We start from the raw sequence: 9,322 nt of genomic DNA, 5'->3' as shown, positions 1-9,322 counted from the left end.
AGTATTAGCCATTCCCAAAGATTGGAATCAAGCTGAAATAAAAACAAATACAAATAATTTGCTTATTTTGACAAATACAATGTAGCAAAACAGCTTCATGTCTAAAATCTATATGTATTAGTTTTGTCCATGTTCATTGATGTTGTGATAACTCATGCTTATATTCTCTGTTATAAAAAAAGATGTGGTGTGATTGCCAATGATTGAGACAACTCTTCACAAGAGACCGAATGACACAATAGGTTTTAAGAATCAAATTTTCCAAAGCTTTTTTGAATGACAACTGCTAAAGTGTTACATGTATGTCCTTGCCTTGCCAGGCTATTGTTTAGAATAACATGTCTACCTGTGTATGCAAATTGTAAAGAAATATAATAAGAAGATGTGGTACGAGTGCCAATGAGATAACTCTCCTTCCAAGTCACAATTTGTCAAAATTAAACCATGATAGGACAATAAGAGCAAAGGTTGTGCAGCTAGGTCTGAATGAATTAAAGGTTTGAACATAATTTCCAACAAAAGTATGATAAAGACATAATCTTTCAATCCGTTCAATTAAGGTCTGGAGCTGGCATGCCAGTTAACTGCTACATGTAGTAGTCCTTTGTTAATTTATGTATCATTGTCATTTTGTTTAGTTTCTTTTGTTACCTATTCTGACATTGGACTCAGACTTCTTTTGAATTGAGTTTTACTCTGGGTATTATTGTGTGTTTGTTTTTTCTACATTGGTTAGAGGTATAGGGGGAGGGTTGAGATCTCAAAAAACATGATTAACCCAGCCGCATTTTTGCGCCTGTCCCAAGTCAGGAGCCTCTGACCTTTCTTAGTCTTGTATGATTTTTAATTTTAGTTTCTTGTGTATATTTCTGAGTTTAGTATGACGTCCATTATCACTGAACTACATGTAGTATACATTTTTGTTTAGGGGCCAGCTGAAGCACCCCTCCGGATGTGGGAGTTTCTCGCTGCATTGAATTTGAAGACCCATTGGTGGCCTTCGGCTGTTGTCTGCTCTTTGGTCGGGTTGTTGTCTCTTTGACACATTCCCCATTTCCATTCTCAATTTTATTTGAAATTGTAAGTGAGTTACAATATCTTGTATACGGTTTCACTGTCTTTTATAGTCCGAGATTACTCTGACGTGCAACAGCTGTTTTGCAAGACACAACCCAAGCTTGTCTGGCAAAACAGCCGTTTGACGTCAGAGTAATCTGGGACTATGTCTTCCATTGCTAATACCATTATAAAAAACATATATTTGTGCTTTAAAAATTTGTTATAGGAATAAAGAAAAAAAAACTGTAACTTGTTGAAACGTAAAGACTATATTGGGTCGGCATTTTCGATCTCCAAGAAGAGTGTATAAATGAAGACTTCCATGACTTAAGAATGGATTAAGTCATCAAAATACAACTATGCCTTCACAGAAACGCCGTCCATCTCAACTTGTGAGCGACAAGCAAACAGTAAACGTGTTAGAAATTAATTTTGGACTTACTTCCCCTATTTTAGCTTATTACAAATTTGTGCTCCTTAAATATTATCTAGTATTAAAAATAGGAATAAATTACCAATTGAATACAACACTATATAAGAATGTTACCGTAAGAATATTAAATGTCTTTGAACATACCGAAAAAAATATATTGCAATTTATTTTTGATAATCATACTTTTAGCAATCCATGTTCTATACATTGCCAATCAAGAAATTTTCAAGTTGAATTGTAACGATGATGTGAAGTTGCAATCCTACATAAATGGGTAGTGTGAATTTCAACTATCATGACATCAACTTGATGAAGCTTTACTAATTAATTCCTTAACACAAACAATGTAAAAAAGTTTTGAGGCCAAACTCTAGCTGAAAATTTTGAAATAAGACAACTCTGTCACATGTATGCTAAACTACATGTATGAGATGTTTAGTTTATGTTTTTTTTTTTTTTGGAAAAGAGGGGGGGGGGGGGGGTGGGGGGGAGAATAGTAAGTTAATTTGCCTCTATTGGTTTATAGTGATGTGATGTATGAATGTGTATTGACATGTTTTATGAACATGTCGTATGAATTACATTTTCTAATGCAAATTTTATAGAATAAATAATCAAAACAACAACTTATGCATCTTTATTAACAGCATATACAGTAAAAAAAAATGTGAACTCGTGATACACACAGAAACGTAGACAAAAGAAATGAGCAGTGCCTTTTCCTTTCATAAAAAAGTGCCCTGCCCTCCACTGGCACCCTGCCCCTTTTGATTTCTAGCTGGAGCACTGTATAATTATAAATTAAATGAGTATAAAGTACAACATTACCTCCTTTCATATTTTTTTGCAGTATTTTGATAGAAAAGTCGTTTACCAGCATCAAGTTGCTGAAGGAAACGCATAGAAATGATTCTAGAACACTTCACGAGTGTTTAAATATGAAAAAATCACAAAAAGAAACATAGAAAAAGTTGTTATTTTCATTACGGAAATTGAAATGTCTTTGTAAATAAAAAACAATTACGGTGTGAGACGCGTCACAAATTCGTACTTAATATTTTTCAAAAAATATGCGATGGAAGTCAAATAATGCCATCTTTTAGCAAATTATTGATGAAGTATTAATCTAAATATTGTTTGAAAGCACCTTCAGCTAAATGAAAGCACATGTAGCAGCAAAGACTGAACTAAAAACACAAAGGAAACCATCTTGAAATGACCTTGACATCGACCAATCAGATCTCTAGTTTTATTCAATTCATAAATAACAACTTGACGGTCAGTTACGAGATAAACGGAATAATATTAACAAGAATACAAATGAGCATACATTAATTAAGATGATTTTAACAATGACAATCATCTCAAACAAAACAAATAAAATGATATATAATAATTACCTTTGAATTATCAGAATCCACCAAATTAAAACGTCCTTGATTTACGTTTGACCACGAAGTTAAAATTACCGCCAACTGAGACTTCAAATCCATGTCATATTAATCACAGCCGTTATACAATATTCCTGCGCTTTTTGCCATTTGGCAAATGTAAACGACTTGTAATTAGAGATTTTCGGCGATGACTGAATAATTGATACAATTGTTCTTTGACGTCTTAGCCAAAAGCACAGGGGCTTAATAAATTACATAAGGATTTCTATTGAGCACTACTTCCCATGTGCAACTTCAAAGTTTTTGGGTGGTTCGACGATCATTTTAGGTTTTTCTGGTCATATTTTTTATATTCCAGAATTAAAAGTATGAAAAAAGTGTTCAATTAGTTATAAATAACATAATAGCCAGCTCTGACTGAGATAATAATAATGGCACCAATTTCAGCATTTATTGGGTAGACCACAAATCTAGGGTGCTCGCATAAGGCAGCTTGCCTAAAAATGAATTTGATGATGTTGTTATATATATCTATCTAGATGGGTGTTTTTTTAAACCTTTTATAAAGAATTGAATGCTTCTTTTTGTAATTTTATTGGGGTGTAAGCGTTGAACGAAGCATATTTTGTATAAGCGCGAAAGCACTTCATTCTAATATGTGCACGATCAACGCTTTTACACCGTATGAAATTACAAAAAAATATAGCATGCAATTCTTATTATTACATTTTTATGCTACAACCATGCATGAAATAACGAGTTATCACATTTTTTGTTTTTTTCCTATGCATTATTGTAACGTTGTCATACTGAGGACGCACGTGCTGTCATGAATGTTGAAATCAATTGGGAAATAAAATCTTATTTTGAAATTACGACCTCTACATTGCGGTTAGCAAATCAAAAGTACGGATTCTTATCATACATGCAATATAATTATTTAATTATTATTAACAGTATAAACATTCAGGTGAATCTGTTTTGTACATTAAGCTTTCATATATTTTTATGCACAGGACGTCACTTTATTATTTATTTTATTTCTAAACTGTATGCACTTCCTTACATCACCTACATGTTAACATACACTTCATGGAAATATTAATAAACAAACAAATCAAGCAGATGTTCCTGTCTGTTAAATCTACCTTCATTGGCCGGTACTTAAAAGAGGGGGATGGAACACTTTTGGAATGTGGGAGAAGGGGGTAAAAAAAGTGGGGATGTGGAATATAGGTGGTTAAAAAAGTAAAGATGAGGGCAAAAACGTATCAAATTATGTTAGTTCTAAATCTTGCTGAGAAATATAGGGTGTAAAAAAATGGGATCTGAAAAAAATAAGTGGGAAGTGGGGAAAAAATTCCCCCAAAACGTAATTTGAGAAATTAGCACCCCCGTGTCCCCCCATCTTTAAATTAAAGGTCTTGCCATTGCAAGCTATAGTGTACATGGGTTTCGGTTGGATACTTAAACAAGTGTCCAAAATATCAAACACCTATGACCCAGACATGAAAATGTCCATAAAAATACTAACTGGATTTCCAAAGGAAAATATCGCTTCTTAATTTTGTGATGTACGACGGATATCTGCAATAACCTGGAAACGCTTTGACGAAATCTTTTTAAATTTAGATATGTTGTTTCGTGTGACTAAATGAAGGTCAAATTCGATTTTAGCTTTTATCGTTTTTGAGTTGTAGACCTTTAAGTAGCCAAAAGTGATACTTAGAGCGTTGTCCGTGCAATACCTTGAAAACGCCAAGGAAAATTCAAAACGGAAAGTCCCTTATCAAATGGCAAAATGAAAAGCTTAAACACATCAAGCCGGTTTTCAAATAGAAAATGTTTGTATTTTTCACAGAATTTCTCAGCTTGAAGGTTTGGTGATCTCTTATGGTATAACCTGGGACTATTATACTAACAATATATTATGTCCAAGGGTATAACAAGATTTGACTTAAATATCTTTTTCCAATAATTGGAATATTATTTCAAATGTCAATGAACTCTCAAACTGAGGTAAATGAAATATATATTTAAGAGGGTCTGGTTTTGGGGGGGGGGGGGGGGGCGGGGGGGGGGGGGGGGGGGGGGGGGGCGGGGGGGTCCTTCATATCTGTATTCTTTAATTTTTAAGGCCATTTTTCCCTTCTCTATTTTTTTGCCTATTTTTCCCCCTTATACTCTTTGCCCATTTTTCTGAACTTTTTTTGCCCATTATTCTGAACTTTTTTGCCCATTGTTCTCTATTCTGAAAACCAAATCCAGACCCTCATTTAGGACATGTCCATGTCCATGAAATGACTTCACACACATATTTTCAATCTGTCAAGTATTATTTCTGAGCTATACACTTTATCCAAAAATTTAATTGACAGACCTCATCCTTAAAACTTACCCTGATCACTAAATCGTTAAATTGAGTTCAGGGCTAAAGCATATACTCTTACTCCTTACTCATATTGCTGATCTATAATATAGATACAGTGGAACGTACTGAGCGTTCTGTTATGGAAACGTAACCGACCACTGGAGCATGAATTGAGACCAAGGTCATAAGGACATTTTCTCCTTGCAACCAAATATTGTTGACATAACACATATAATAGAAAAACCAAAGGATATGGGGTATCCATCCATGACACAAAATCAGTACATGCACAGCAAAAAAAAAAAATCAAAGAGCTGAAAGCTGAGGAAAAATGACGCCACTGTCTCTAATATTGTGATATTTTTTATGCAAGTCTTGATTTTCACATACCGTAATTAGTTTAACATTCCAACATGTCTCGTAAGTATATAATTGATATTCGTATCTGTGTGTGTTATGTGAAGATGACAACTGGCTGTTTTTTTGGTACAAATGTATAGGTCAAGACTACCTGAATGATCTACAGTATCCAATGACTACTGGCTGTTTTTTTTTCTATAAATAAATAGGTCAAGACTACCTGAATGATCTACAATAGCCAATGACTACTGGCTGTTCTATTGTACTAATAAATAGGTCAAGACTATTTGAATGATCTACAATATCCAATGACTACTGGCTGTTCTTTTGTACATATAAATAAAGTCTACCTGAATGATCTAAAGTATTCTAAGTAATGTGATTTTTGTCTTGCAATTACATTTTTCTAAATTTCTCTTATACCCCACATACTCATTAAATAAGTTACTAGAGACCTAGTTAATTCTGTTACTTGAAGCAAATTATTTCTGTAGATTTAGACAATAGTATAATATTGTTTTACTAGTTTTATTTCACCTTGAAGATTAGACAAATAGGGATACTCCTTTGATTTTTTATTTCATGTCAGTCACGTCGCTTAATATGAAACTTGAAACCACTTCTCTGCCATATTATTATTTCATAACAACTCTGCCCTTGACCATGTTGACTCATGTAATTGATATTCATTCTTTAACCATATACCATAGTCAGTTAGTTTTTGATTTTGCACTCCCACACCACCTTTCAGGTCAAATGTCTGTCTCCATTTAAGTTAATGACATTGAACAATCATGGTATTAAACACAATTTCAATAGTGATAATGCTGTTCTAGTAGGTCACCATATATTCAACTTGGGTAGCATTCCAGTTATTGAAATTTGTGTCAGATTAGAACAATGATCTAGACCTTGAGGAATGGATCTTACAATTTAATATGGAGCCATAGTATGGGACCCTACACAGTAACAAAAAAAAAACAAGCTTGAAAGGATACAACGTCAAGCGGCAAAATCTATCACCAGAAATTACAAGTCAAGAGAGGATGGACGGGATACGTCTCTAAAATGCTTGCCTAACTGGAACTACAACAAGATCTCCAGACAAGACGAACAAGGATATGGAGCCAGAAGTTAATATTTATGTAAAAAGTAGTTGAGGGGCTGATTCCCGCTATTGAACCATACTGTCATTCTATAATATTATTGCGCAAGTATTTCTGTATTGTCCTTGTTATTGGTCCATGTCTTGGTGTATTGGTCTGAGGCGAAGCCGAAGGCCAATACTGCTGGCCGAGGACCAACAATAAGGCCAATACAGAAATACATGTAATAGTATCTTTATTAATTAACTACAGTGTTACAATATTTTTTTATTTCATTTCACAAGAGATAAACATTTTTACCTTGAAGTGGAAGTATCCAAATCTCAGTTTCTTTTTATAAGATGCAATACCTAATGATTTGGTGCCGTTTCCATGTATCTTCAGCCTTTTCTCATCTGATAAATTTTTCTACCCTTTCCAACACTATAAAGTGTTACAACTTTAATTTAGACACAACACATAAATAGTAATTGGAAAGGTACTGCCATTGCATGTGTAATGCAAATATATTTAAAAAAAAATAATGTAAGAGTTGAAATTGATACAACTATCCATAAGCCAATTGACCAAAGAACGAAGATTTGCGCAATTACAGAATGCATATGCCTGGTTCGGGTTTAAAAATAAAAGACCGTTTACAAAACATGAGAAGCGAAAGTAAACAGTAAAAATCGATTTGTACCATCGACATGATGAAATTATGAGGTCGTCAAGAAATGAACTTTGTGATAATTTACTCGTTCCCCAAACCTGAAATAATTCCATCGTCTACTTTCAAAATGCTTTTCAAATGAATGGGACCGTCTTTAACCTAAAATATATGCCTTACTGAACGTTTCAGCTTGTTTATGGTGAGTAAATAAAAACTGCGTTGTACAAACAACTTTTTTCTTTCAGTTTGAGTTTATCGTGACTTACGATCTAAAAACTAGAGACGTTCCGAAATCCTGTTTTGGCCGGATCAGAACTCGGCCAATACGGAAAAAAAATCTGTATTGGCCGAGTTGACATCTTATATTGCATATGCAGTTTTCATCATATTAAGTACAATAACAGTGTAGTTAATTAATAATGATACAGTTACAGACTCTGCTGCTATAACTTTGTAAACAAAGATTCATACGCACCGCGTGGGTATAACCGTATTACTAATGTCCGATTATTAAAATCTTCATAAACCTGGATAAAGACTAGTTTCTATCCAATGGATATCAAAATGATTCCGATTATTACTTTTTTAATGAGTGTAAAGTTGAAATGGCATGAAAGGCTGACATTATTTCGGAGAACTATTTTGTCTAGCGATTGCTGATCATTGGAGGGTAAAAAGTCCAACACCATAACAAAACGGATCTATTTATCATGTATACATACCGAGTGTTAACGATTGTAAGACATGTGCATAAAAGTGAAAGCTCGAATAAATATGAAAAATATAACAAAGGGATAGCTCCAAATACCATTTAATAACAAAAAACGTATGGACAGGTCAAGATATCTTTTTGGTAAATAAAATAACGTATGTCAGCAGGATCCCGTCCGACTACAACACTTTGTTCGAGTGTAGCGTAATACAAGCAGATTCCAGTTAGTATGTAAAATAGTAAATATGAAACCGAGTGCGGTAGGCGGAGGTATAATCAACTTCCGTTAGTTCTGGTCAATGGTATCGGAAACATGCCGCTGATAGCGTCATTTTCCAAAAAACCACACAAAAAGCAAAGGAACAGCTACTTAGGACAAATTCTCATCCTGAAAAATTAATCTGATCATTGGAGCATGAAATAGAGATCATGGTCAGATAGATCATACATATAATAGCTAGCTATGGATGGACATATACTTGCAACCAATCCATATACCAAATATCTTTGACATAACACATATAGGTAATTAGGGAGCTACCATTTGATTTTTATGGGGGGGCTAGGATGAAAAATTTTGTCCTGCCTCTGTCCTGTCTCTTTATTTTTCACTCTATTGGGTCCTACCTTTTTTTTATTAGTTTATCCTGACTATTTTTACATAAATTGTCATCCTGCCTTTTTTTTGTCAAGTTGCTTATCTTTTTTACTCAAAACTCCTGTCCTGCCTTTTTTTCAAATATCATCCAAGCATTTTTTATTGCATATCAATGATTACTGGTAAAATTGTGCTGAGACTACTAACACTGTGTTATGGTAGTCTCAGAATTGTGAGAATGCAAAAATTTTGTCATGCAAAGAAAAATCAGTATTGATATTATGAATGCATGTTTTATTATTAGGAACTTGCACTGTCGCAATTTTTTGGCATACAAAAAACATCGCAATAATTACAGAATTTACAGTACCAAATATCCTTTTTACATAACACATTTTGCTTCTTAGTAAAAGAGATCATACAAAAATACAAATGAATAAAAATTACTTTTGTTGGTACTTTTCCAATCGTGAATGTTTGTTATAATTATTGGTGATTCCTTTTGAAATATTCCTCTGTATATTCAATACGTATACAAAATTTATTATCATTATGGCAATTTTTTTATAAGTCTTATAAAATTTATGAGTATTTTGGAAAACCCTTGTCCATCAGTCTATCCATCCTTTGGTCTTCA

Source organism: Mytilus californianus, unplaced genomic scaffold (assembly GCF_021869535.1).
Source record: "Mytilus californianus isolate M0D057914Y unplaced genomic scaffold, xbMytCali1.0.p SCAF_16, whole genome shotgun sequence".
Classification (NCBI taxonomy): domain Eukaryota; kingdom Metazoa; phylum Mollusca; class Bivalvia; order Mytilida; family Mytilidae; genus Mytilus; species Mytilus californianus.
Note: the sequence above shows the minus strand (reverse complement) of the source record.